The sequence below is a fragment of the Phoxinus phoxinus genome, assembly GCF_949152265.1.
Source record: "Phoxinus phoxinus genome assembly, chromosome: 18".
Lineage (NCBI taxonomy): Eukaryota > Metazoa > Chordata > Actinopteri > Cypriniformes > Leuciscidae > Phoxinus > Phoxinus phoxinus.
In genome coordinates this window covers 28,284,346-28,296,551 of record NC_136893.1, presented here as the reverse complement: position 1 = coordinate 28,296,551, position 12,206 = coordinate 28,284,346, and the positions used below count along the sequence as shown (strand labels likewise).

Below are 12,206 nucleotides of genomic sequence, written 5' to 3'. Positions count from 1 at the left end.
AGGGCGTAGACATACATGTATTGCAAGGTTTCTGTAATTTTACGTTTAAATATCCTAATCAGGCTATATCTAATTAAATATGCGCTAATTTGCATATCTTTTGAAGTGACACATCTGACCATTGAAAAAAACAAGGTTCAAAATTATTTTTGCATTTTGTTGACATATTCAATGAAAAGACATTACTAGAGGGGATTATGAATATCTCCTTTTGTTACCCTGTAAATCAGAAAATACTGCCAATAGCCTTAAAAAATTGATTTCCGCCCTATTTTTAGGCATAAAATGTCATATAAATCAGTCCAAGAATGATATATTAAAAAACCCTCTGGATAAACCTTCAAAATATAGTTAGGAATACGACTGTAAAGTTTGGTGTATGTAGGTGCTACAGAAGTGGAAAATCGTCACTAGGAGAGTCAGTCAGTAAGAAGACTTTTACATGGAAAGGACTAAAACTTGTGATCATGGAGAAGAAAGACGCAACTGTCAGAAGACTATGGGCACGGGAAAACCCCTTAGCTGTTAAAAGGACAAGATATCGCAGCTGACATTCAAACAGATTTTTTTTATTATGAATATATAGGACTGACCTGAAGGAAAATGCTATATCTACACTGTTAGCAATTGATGTAATTTCTACAGTAAATATTACAACAATGTATTGTATTTGTGTTTTTACTGTAAACGGCAATGCACCATGGGAAATTATTGGACAGTCCTGTATTTTTATTGTAACTACACTGTACACGCGGAGTTTTACAATGATTTTACAGCCACCGCGTTGCATCATGGGTTCACCGCGGACTGAATTTTGAATTTTTAGGCGGTTAGTTCTAAACGAACATTCTGGGACTAAGCCATCATTCAAGAAGACGAAAAAAGAAGCAGCAAACATTCTGGGACGAAGGTAAGTTAACTTCACGTTACTGTTACCCTATGTATTTTTATATCATAGATGTAACGTTATTAGTTCTGCATATCTGAGTGGATGGTGACGGTTTTGTCTGCTTTGATTAGCTAACATAAAGTCAGCTGTAAGTTATACGTTAGGCTGAAAACAGCTGAAATAGGGCATGGGCAGAAATAGGTGCTTTTATGATAAGTTAGCTAACGTTATTAACGCGTCTCTTCCTCCATCAGTCCATTGAAATCAGGTATGTAACGTTACGTTACTGGTAGTTGCTAACGTTAGCGTTAACTTATCTTGTTTATCACAAATGAATGCTATTTTTAATCTGTCTGAAGTAACGTCAACGTGGTTCTTTCACTGTTTGGATGGATTGGCTAGCTAGCTCGACTGTCATTTAGGGCTGTCAACGAATATTCTAAATTCGAATAGTTTTAAAAACAGAATTTCGAAGGTGAAAATTAATATTCGAATGTGGAAAAACACGCCGTGGTAACTTAGCAGAGGCGCGGCTGTCTGCTTTCCGAATGGGCGCGCTGCCTGGGATATTGCATGAATAAGGTAACTTAGGTTAGATACAGCACTTTCATGCACTGCAGGCTCCCACTGGTTTGATTATTTAACGTTACCGTTTCACGTCAAGGAAAAGTTTCATGTTTAACGTTAAGTTAGCACAGCTCGCTCGGAGCGTTCAATGTCGGTTCTATATACTGTAAAACTTAAATTAATGTTAATAATATTTGTTTCAATCACTGAATGAAGCCTGCTATATTTGGGACAAGAGTCGCGCCCTTAAATTGCTTGCACAAAACTCTTGATCAGCATTCAACATTTGTTTATTGTTGTTGTTGTTAGTTTAAACCGTTAACGTTAGCTGCTATGCACAGAGAGCGGTGAGGGCGAGAGAGAGAGAGAGTGCCAGCGAGCGAGAGTGAGATGCTCTGCGGTCTTAGCCATTAGTTGATTTGCTTGTTTTAGTGTAGGTAATACGTTGTCAAATAGGTTTAAACTTAAATAAACTACCTATACAAGTAGTTATGTCTCTTTGTATTAATTTGTCCTGTTATTGACGTAATGCAACATGTGTTGTGCATTGACAAAATGCCCAACCAAATGTTCGAATATATGTTTGATTGTTTTTTAGAGGGAATATTCGAACGTCATTTTTGAGCAATTTTTCGGTTTAAAAATGTCTTTATTTGAGTTGTTGATGGAGGGTGCGGGGGTTTAAGGAGATAATAATGTTCAAGTGGAGGTGTGTGAGTCTTTCTCCACTTGAACATTAATGAATTCATGTTAGGTGGCAATAGTGTGTTGTGCAGCTTTTAGTTATCATATTGTTAATGGGTTTCAGGAGATACTGCGCGGCGCAGACGTGGATTATGTCCATGGAAGGAGCATGGTGTGATGGGGGCCCCACAGAAGCCGCAAGCACACTTGAATTCAGAGGTGAGTTTAAACATGGCACTGTCATGAAAACGATCATAGCAATTATGGAGGTATATTTGATTCAAATCAACTGAACGCCTGTGACAGTGCGATTTGTAGTTGTAGAGAATAGCCACACATGTGTATCAGTAAATTTGAAGTCATAGAGAGAAATTATTTAATGAGTTGCAAACTTGTAGACTTTTTTTTCTCTCCCACAAACACAACACAGTTACACCTTCTCAAATTCTTCATTGCAGGTTCACAAATCCTATTCTACAAATCACAAATTAAGAAACTCGTACGCTCACATTTTTAATACAATTGCTGCAGTGAATATGGTGCAAAACGCATTCACACACCCGCATCAAGAAATGTGAAGTCGTGGAGAAATTTTGCACATCCACAAATCAGTATGTGAACTCATCCAATGAGTTGCACACTAGAAGAATATTTCTTGTATGTTTCTAGCACAAACACAAGTACATAACTACAGCTGCTTGAATCTGCTGCAACGAATCTCAAACACTGTTTTTCGCTTTCAAGTGACAAGTTTTGCGCGCTCTCCATTTTGCACCATGATATTTGGTTCAAAAGTGTGTTGTGCATCTGTAGAGGCACTTGGCGGAGCCTACATTAATATTCATGAGTTTCCAGAGCATGCGCATGTCTAACTGCTCATTTTAGTTCACGCGATCGTTTCTCAGCAGGTTTATTAATGGATTATTTCAAAAAAGGTAAATATAGTTTCAGCGCGAACTTAAAATACAATTGTGCATCATTTCATAAAGCTCATATACTTTTATGAAATTAAATGATGCACAATTTATATCAAGTTCGCACTGAAACTATTTTTACCTTTTGTAACAGTGTTTGAGATTTGTTGCAGCAGATTCAAGCAGCTGTAGTTATGTACTTGTGTTTGTGCTAGAAACATATACAAGTCATACAAGAAATATTCTTCAAGTGTGCAACTCTCATTGGATGAGTTCACATACTGATTTGTGGATGTGCAAAATTTCTCCACGACTTCACATTTCTTGATGCGGGTGTGTAAATGCGTTGTGCACCATATTCACTACAGCGATTGTATTAAAAATGTGAGCGTACGAGTTTCTTAATTTGTGATTTGTAGAATAGGATTTGTGCACCTGCAATGAAGAATTTGAGAAGGTGTAACTGTGTTGTGTTTGTGGGAGAGAAAAAAAAGTCTACAAGTTTGCAACTCATTAAATAATTTCTCTCTGTGACTTCAAATTTACTGATACACATGTGTGGCTATTCTCTACAACTACAAATCGCACTGTCACAGGCGTTCAGTTGATTTGAATCAAATATACCTCCATAAGCAATGACTTGATATTAAGGGATCTTAATCAATGTTTATAACTTTTCTGTAATTGACATTTTTTGTTAGAGTTAGGGATGTCAGTAAGTCACCTCGGCCCACTTAATACAGAAACATATTACCTACTTCGCATTTTGAGTGATCAGATTTTACTGAAGGGTTTTACTGAACAGTGATTGCTTGAATCTTGCACTCGCATCGCAGACCCTTGCATCGATCGTGCCAAGCCACAGACACACACATACTCATATAGCCCACGATGACTCTCAGTCTCACACACACACACACACACACACACAAGCACTCATTCATTCATAAAGATCCCTTAATGTTTCATGTCATGGTTATGACCATGTCATATCAAGTCTTAAATGTTACCTGATAAGTGTGTTTTTTTCCCCTGTTTTCAGAGCCTTTTGCGGCATAAATCCCCAGACGGGCAGCAAGGCAGAGAAAAACGAGGCATTCAAGTTTTACTGTACTGTACAGTAATGGATTGTTTGTTTTCTCGTCAGTTTTAAGAGAAAATAAAAAAATATTTAAAAAAAATACTAAGTGTTTTGTTTTTCTTTGCAGAAGTCTGAAAGAGGACATTTATCCAAGTTACAACATTTAATTGTAATATTTACAATATTCTGTCCTGTGAATGTCACGAATCCCATCATTAATAACACCACTCCATCAGTTTCAACCCAGCACACCTGGTCCCGCTCATCATCCCCGGAATTCTAATCACACCCACCTGTTCTTCATCACTCACCTTAATGCTCACTGTTCATAAGCCTCAGTCAATCTTCAGTCAGTGTCCGGTCTCGTCTCTCGATACCCGACTCACTGGTCCTAGGAACTCGTTCTCTGGATTGCAGATATCTTTAAAGTTGGTTTCCACCATATCCTAACGTCTTGTTTGTCTCTCATCTGCAGCGCCCTTGAAGTAGCTCTCCCGGGATTCTCACACACCTGCCTGGGTTTCACCCTCACGGATCTCTGTCACTCCATTGAGGTATCCATAGATCCAGCTGGGTCTGCCTATCCTTCCACAGAGCACTCCTTCACCTGTATTCCCTGGGACGCTGATCCTGTGTGATATCACGAGCCTTCAAGTATTCCTGAAGTTGCACTTGCTGGTTTTCAATAAATATTGTCACTCTACTTTATGTGTCTTCGTCTCTCAGATCAAACGTGACAGTGAATTTACAGGAAATCTCTAAAATTACAGGAAATTCCTGGCTACTGAGTTGCCGTAAATATAAAATTTTGCTGTAATATTTACAGTATTCTATCCTGTGAAATTACAGGAAATTCAGTACCTTGTTGTAATTATTTTACAATAACAGTCCTGTATACTGTTTACAGTAAATTCACGGCAACTATTAGCCAGGAATTTCCTGTAAAAATTACAAGAAATTTCTAACAGTGTACTGTAAATGCAGCAGGTACACTCGCTAACTCGATCTCTCACAATACTCTACAATAGCAGCTTCAATGAACAATATCGATGAGATCAAACATGTGTTTGCGTTGCTAAGAGTGGTTGCTAGGGGTGTTGTGTAGTGATACATAGAGCCGTTGGGTGAAGCGGTCATAGCCGTGTTTTATCGTGAATAAAACACAGCTATTGACCAATCAGAATCAAGGATTGGAACTAACCGTTTTATAAGTCGGTTACTTTCCAAGTAAAATCCATGTATCACACTGTTTAATATCCAACACTCATTATTGCTTTATCCATCACTGATCATAACATCCAAAACATGACAACACTTATATAGTATGAAATGTCACAAAAGTCGAGGGCGAAGACCAGCCGGCCGCCGCACAAATGTCCTGAATGGGAAACCCATGGGACCCACGCCCATGACGAGGCCATACCCCTAGTGGAATGGGCTCTGGTGCCTATAGGGCAATCCTGGCCCACAGAGGCATAAGCTAGATAGCAAAGCATGAAGACCACTTTCCTCCTGGAGGCCACTCCCATGGTCACAGCCTCTTAATACCCGACCTGGGCCTGCCAGGGAATCACGTTGCGCAAACAGCCGTGATTCACCGTAATGCGCATGCTGCCAGACTGCCATGCATGTGCAGGCACGCAACGTTTGAGCCAGTGCTGGAGTGGACACATGTGCAGTAGTCCCATATGGAGTATAGTACTGGTGATACGCTTAGCTGGCCGTGAGTGGCGGTGGGTATCAGCCGCAGGGTGGAGCTGAGAGACCTGCTTCGCCGGCTTCTTAGGTTGAGGAGAAGCCGTGGTTTTGGGCCTACTCAACGCGGAGCTCTCGCGAATGAACGGCGTGGGTCTGTGGCGAGGGGCCTGCTGGCGCCCCGTCTAAAACCAGCCGTCCAGCCGACTTCGAGGAGGCTCCTCTGGCGAGGCCCATCGAGCCTGAGGTCTGCGACAGCCGCGGTGAAGATCCTAAGCATCTCCGCATCCGATTTAGTCCTAGCTGAGATGTTAGTACTCGACTGAGAAAGATGGGTGGGGTCGACAGAGCCCGGCCATTCCTCCTCAAATGCTGCGATGAAGAGGCTGTCGTCCTGTTCGCCGTCCAACGCACCGAACGAGACCAGGCCCGCCACGTGGGTGGAGGGGGCGCTGGTTCGTCTGTGAAAACAGGACCGGTGATGGTGTTAGAGCTGGAGAAAGCGAGGCACGTGGCCGGCGTGGGCTCGCTAATCTCCATGCTCTCGGGCTGACGCTGGCTGCGACGCTTCTTCGTCCTAGGCAGAAGTAGCGTGGGAAACGGAAGAGTGGGGTGTGCGGCGTCGCCATCTTTCGCAAGAGCTAGCCGTGTCCGCAGCACCGAAACAGGCATGCCCTCACAGAGAGAGCAGCCGCCAGCAGAGAGCTTAAGCATGGGAAGGCCCCAGGCATGAGACACACTCCGAGTGCCCGTGGCGCACGTGGAACGAGGCATTTGTATCAACGCTTGTTCAGCTCTTTCAGACTGTATACGTAACAGTAAAATAGAAAGGATATATGTTGATCAGGAGAGAGCGGCTTCAGATGAGAAGGGCGCAGTCCGCTGTGCAAAGGCTCGTTCTAGCAGAGAAGGCTTGATTCGACGGCGATAGCTCCAAAGGTATCCGGAGGACACAGAGACGGAGTTTGTCGCTGAAGTTGAGAAAATGTGCTGTAATGGTGAATTTCTGGCTCATTTATAGGCTCTGCCACTATTTGGCGGTCTCTGACGTATGTTGGCGTCTTCGCCATTGGATGTGCAGTTGCTAATATTAATTAACAGGGTCAAACTATTGTAAAACATTTTGATAAATTCATTTATTTTTCAACTAAATGAGCATGTACATTTTGTATTTACCAGCTGTGTTTGTGTGTCTCTGAACAGTTTTCTGCTTGTTGCCCTGTTTCTGTATTACAGTTTTTATTTTGTTTTTTTACAATAACTACCCATTTCTCAGTTGGTCACATAAAAACATAAAACAAAAATCACACATTTATCCCTACCAACATTCAGTTACACTTTATTTTGATGGTCCCCTTTAGACAACCCAGGTTTCAGCACATCAGTTAAATTCACATTTAAAATACACCAAAACTACCAAAACACTTCATTCATGACTCAAATCTAGTCATTCTTCCATAACACTAGCAAAGTTTGTCATCCAACAAACACACTTGTCACTTATAAAACAATGAAATAAAAACACTAACAACATAGCGTTTGTCACTTACGGGTTGCAGTAATAAAAAATAGTTGTAACAATCTTTAATTAAAACTGCTCTGGAAACATCAGAAAATAAATCACAACCACATTAACTCAAGACATAACACTGAGAAATAACTTGGAGAACTTAGAGCTTAAATACTCAAGGAAAGCTAATAAACAGAACAGGGAACGGGTGCATGCTAAATTAACAACCATGAGCCTCTTTCACACAGCGCGTTGATCCCGGGAAATTGCTGCAAAATTGCCAGAGTGCCTTCTGTGTGAACGCAAACACGTCCCGGGATTGATGCCGGCATCGATCCCGAGTTGGGGACCTAGTAACATTGCCGGGATCAGTCCCAGAACGCGCCCTGTGTGAACAAAAGCCAGGATCAATGCCGTAAGGGGTGTGTCGTAGTGATGACGCACGTGCCATCGCGCGACTCTAGAAAGTTTGTGTTCGTCATCAACAAAGAAAGAACAAAAAAAATATCTGCAAACTGGAACGAAGCCGAGACCAGGAGCTCCTCACTATCCGCGCTGAAGCTGAGATCAATCGCCATCTCTGTGGAACGGTACGCGATGCTTTAGTGAACATGTTTTCCACGCGTACGTTACACGTCTCATACTGACGTCACGTGTCTTTACGGGATCTTACCGGGATGTGTGTGAACGCACTCACAGATCCCGGAAAATCACTGGCAGTGTGAATGAAACAAAATCAAACGATCCCGGGACAAATCCCAGGTCACATTATCCGTGTATTTTCCGGAATCTCTGTGTGAAAGGGGCCGGAGATTTACTACAGATGGGCAGGAAAAACTCAAACTCAAACAGGCTAAACATACACCTGAAAGCGTTATACAATGTTTTCTTTTTAAAATTTATAAAAAACAAAACAACACAAAACAAATGTCAGAAATGACATTCTCTGATCACTTTGAAACAAGTAGGGGAGAGCGGGGCACAACCCATTGGTGGGACACATCGTAACATGACCATACGACAGCCTATAATGTTTCTGATCTAATAAAAAAATATACTAGACAAACTAAAATATTTTCTCAACAAAATACTATTATAAAGTTTTTCGGTAACGCTTTAGATTACAGCCCGGAAAGTACTGCGTAATTAAAATTAAATTACAGTGTAACTTTCAGTAATTACAGTGTACCTATAAAGTACTCGCGTGTAAGTATAGGGAAACAATATGTAAAGTATTGGGAATAAAGGGGTAACAACCAGGAAAATAACAAATTATTTATACTGTAAGTATTTTAGAATTTTAGAACTACACCTTTGCAATAAAAACAAATTAGCCTACTTTATAAATGCACTGGTAAATAAAAAAAAAAGCCTTTATGTATTTGTACACTATTATTACAAAAAGGTGCAGTCTGCAAACAAAAGTAAGATTCTAAAATAGTTCTAAAATACTTACAGTATAAATAATTTGCCTAAATAGTTAGTTTTTTTTCCTGGTTGTTGCACCTTTATTCCAAAACTTTACATATTGTTCCCCTATATTTACACGTACGTACTTTATAGGTACACTGTAATTACCGAAAGTTACACTGTAATTTCATTTTAATTACGCAGTACTTTCCGGGCTGTAATCTAAAGTGCTACCGTGTACGTTTCTGTAATTATACTTCCGTGTAGGTATAAGGGAACACAAATTAAGTTTTGGGTAATAAAGAGGTAACAAGCAGATATACAACCTGCAAAGAACTTCGTGAGTAAACCAAAATTACGGTGTACGTTTCTGTAATTATAGTGTACTTCCGTGTAGGTATAAGGGAACAATATGTTACGTTTTGGGTAATAAAGGGGTACAACCAGATATACAAGCAAATTATTTATAATGTAATTATTTTAAAACAGGTACCTATTCTATTAATATATTCCAGGCAAAAATTGTACGTCTGTTGTATATAAAAGTTTTTATCACATTTCTGGCAAAATATGTTCTTGTGCAATGTAGTTACAGGGTAATTTTGACATCTGTGGGTTGTAAATTAAACTTATATATATATGTATATATGGCTATATTTAAATTTATTGGCTTTTCTTACTAAACTACTTAACGTTAAGCCAAAAAAAATAGTTTCTGCTATGATTTTAATTTAGAACGTACCATGTAGTACTTAGTACTTACCTTATCACATTGTATTGCAATGACACTTAAATGTCAGGGGAAATATACTGTGTAATTGAAACGTTTTTTTTTTTTTTTTCTTAATAAGAGTACCTTTCTCTGTAATTACTGTGCAAATAGTGTTGTTTCGTATTGTAAGTAGTATTTGTTACCCGTGGTAAGTTATAAGTTATATATATAAGTTTAATTTACAATCCACAGATGTCAAAATTACCCTGTAACTACATTGCACAAGAACATATTTTGCCAGAAATGTGATAAAAACTTTTATATACAACAGACGTACAATTTTTGCCTGGAATATATTAATAGAATAGGTACCTGTTTTAAAATAATTACATTATAAATAATTTGCTTGTATATCTGCTTGTCACCCCTTTATTACCAAAACTTAACATATTGTTCCCTTATACCTACACGGAAGTACACTATAATTAAAGAAACGTACACCGTAATTTCGGTTTACTTACGCAGTTGTTTGCGGGTCGTAATATAAAGTGTTACCGAAGAGGCCTCTAGTTATCACTGGGGGGGAAAATAACTGTCTTAAAGTCTTTAAAATTGTATGATGGACGAAAGTTTTGGAGGTAGTGTGTAAATGTGATTGACACAACGTGAGGTCGTATATATTTTTAAAAATGTGAAGATTTCAGACGAGAATTTCGGACTCAGTGTGAGAGGAGCTTAAATCTGCATAATTCATGGGTTCCCAACAGCGGTGAACCATTGACATTTCAAAACGTTTCAAAACAGTTAAGACGTAACGAAGCCTCCTTTACTGAAATCCTGTGACTTTGGCAGTTTGATACTCACTTCAAAAACAAAAGAAACAAAAGACTCGTAAAGGTTTATAAGCATCGTGAAGCAGTGTTTCGAAATCACCCATCACGTATTCAGCTTTTCATGTTCAAACCAGAGTCAGACACAGATGGAGAGACTCAGGAAGAAGGTCAAACGTTTCTGAATGTTTAGTTGATTAATTTATGTAGTTGTTGTGGAGTTAACTTTATTCAACATTAGCATGTTGGGTCCTAACATACCAGTATGGTGTTAAAAAAGATTTTAAGTTATAAGTGTTACACATATAGAAAAGAGCAGGCGTCGATTCCGGTGCAACACATTTAATTAAAGAAGATGTTGGTATGCAAACCTGCAAGACAGATATAACATTCACAGTCAATCACAAGTGGAGCGTCTCAATTCTGTGTTAGCTATCTGCTCGTCTCTGCATTAACTGCTATTTTACACGTTCTCGAGCAGATCTCATTCAATATTACATTTTCTCATTACTCATAACATTCTCTATACCACGGTTGTTCAACAAACTAATCATTACTAATCCTTCAATTGCCAATACAGTTTACATATTAAGCACTTGAACACCTATCTTGCACCATAAAATCAAAAATAAACCATGTTAAACTTAATTTGGACCCATACCATTCCCTTTGTCTATTAAACACTTTTCAGATTACATTCTCTTTTCCAACATGACTTGTTTACTCTAAATAACATGACTTGTTTACTCTAAATAACAAAATAACACTTTAATATTCCCTTATGTCACATTTCACAACTCTTTTATACCATTACTGAGCAAACCACGTCGTTTGAGTTTATTAACTCTGCCACCGCGGCATACTATTTACACGAAATGGCGGACACCCGCGAACTCCACGTGCGTTACTGAACTCGCGTCCCTTAAACTCTAACTTTAGCCATCAATATCGCACACTAACTAAATAAACATTGCTGTGCATAATGTATTTTCATATCTGTGCACAATACAGACTCGCGTTTCACTTATAAGCTTTCATTACTGTTGCTTCTGATTATGCTCTACCCACGAGTAATGACAATACAGTTTTTGTGCTCAAAACTTACTTAACAAAACAAAATACTAAACATTACGGTTCATGAACCCCTTTTACCTGTAATAAACTGAATTAATCTTACCTGCAAGACAGATATAACATTCACAGTCAATCACAAGTGGAGCGTCTCAATTCTGTGTTAGCTATCTGCTCGTCTCTGCATTAACTGCTATTTTACACGTTCTGGAGCAGATCTCAGCGAGAGCTCCCCCTAGCGTTTTGGATAAGTTACGCCGCTGTATACACATAAATAAATACCCTTCTTGCAGATCTCTTATTAAAGTAACCAAACAGGAGTCCAAGACAGACTTCAGGCACAAGCAGAGAAATTTAGTCTGAATAGATTACCCCAAACACGAAAATGTGAAATTAGAATACCTTTCTATTCAATGACTTAACACTAGTGCCACACTCTCCCCCACAAAACTAAATGTCTCCTGACATTTCAAAAATAACTTGAGCATATTCAACAGTTTCTCAACTGGAGTCTTTTAACAACTCTCAACTATGCTCCAAGGTCTCCAGAAATGACCGCTTGGCCCAGGTACCTGCTTTACTTCTACCGAGCAGTCCCTTTGGACAAAAGAAGGTTGACCTAAGGTATCATAAGTAAACACCACTGATTTCTGTCTCTGTCTCTTTGGATAATGTCTCAGGGGTTTTGGAGAGTCCATCTCTGACTCACTGTCATTTACAGCATTGTCACTGTCAATGTCCCCCATCTCTGACTCACTGTCATTTACAGCATTGTCACTGTCAATGTCCCCATCATGACTTGAGCAGAGTGCATTTTTTTTTAAATTAAGGGGCAAATCCCCT

General features: G+C 39.3%; 1 long non-coding RNA gene across 1 annotated transcript; it reads left to right on the top strand.

Moving 5' to 3' along the window:
- The first annotated feature begins 618 nt into the window (after window positions 1-618).
- Window positions 619-4,210, top strand: LOC306985914. Its single transcript, XR_013794893.1, has 3 exons — window positions 619-910; window positions 2,265-2,359; window positions 4,097-4,210. It is a non-coding gene; the product is annotated as an uncharacterized lncRNA (long non-coding RNA).
- Window positions 4,211-12,206: the final 7,996 nt, after the last annotated feature.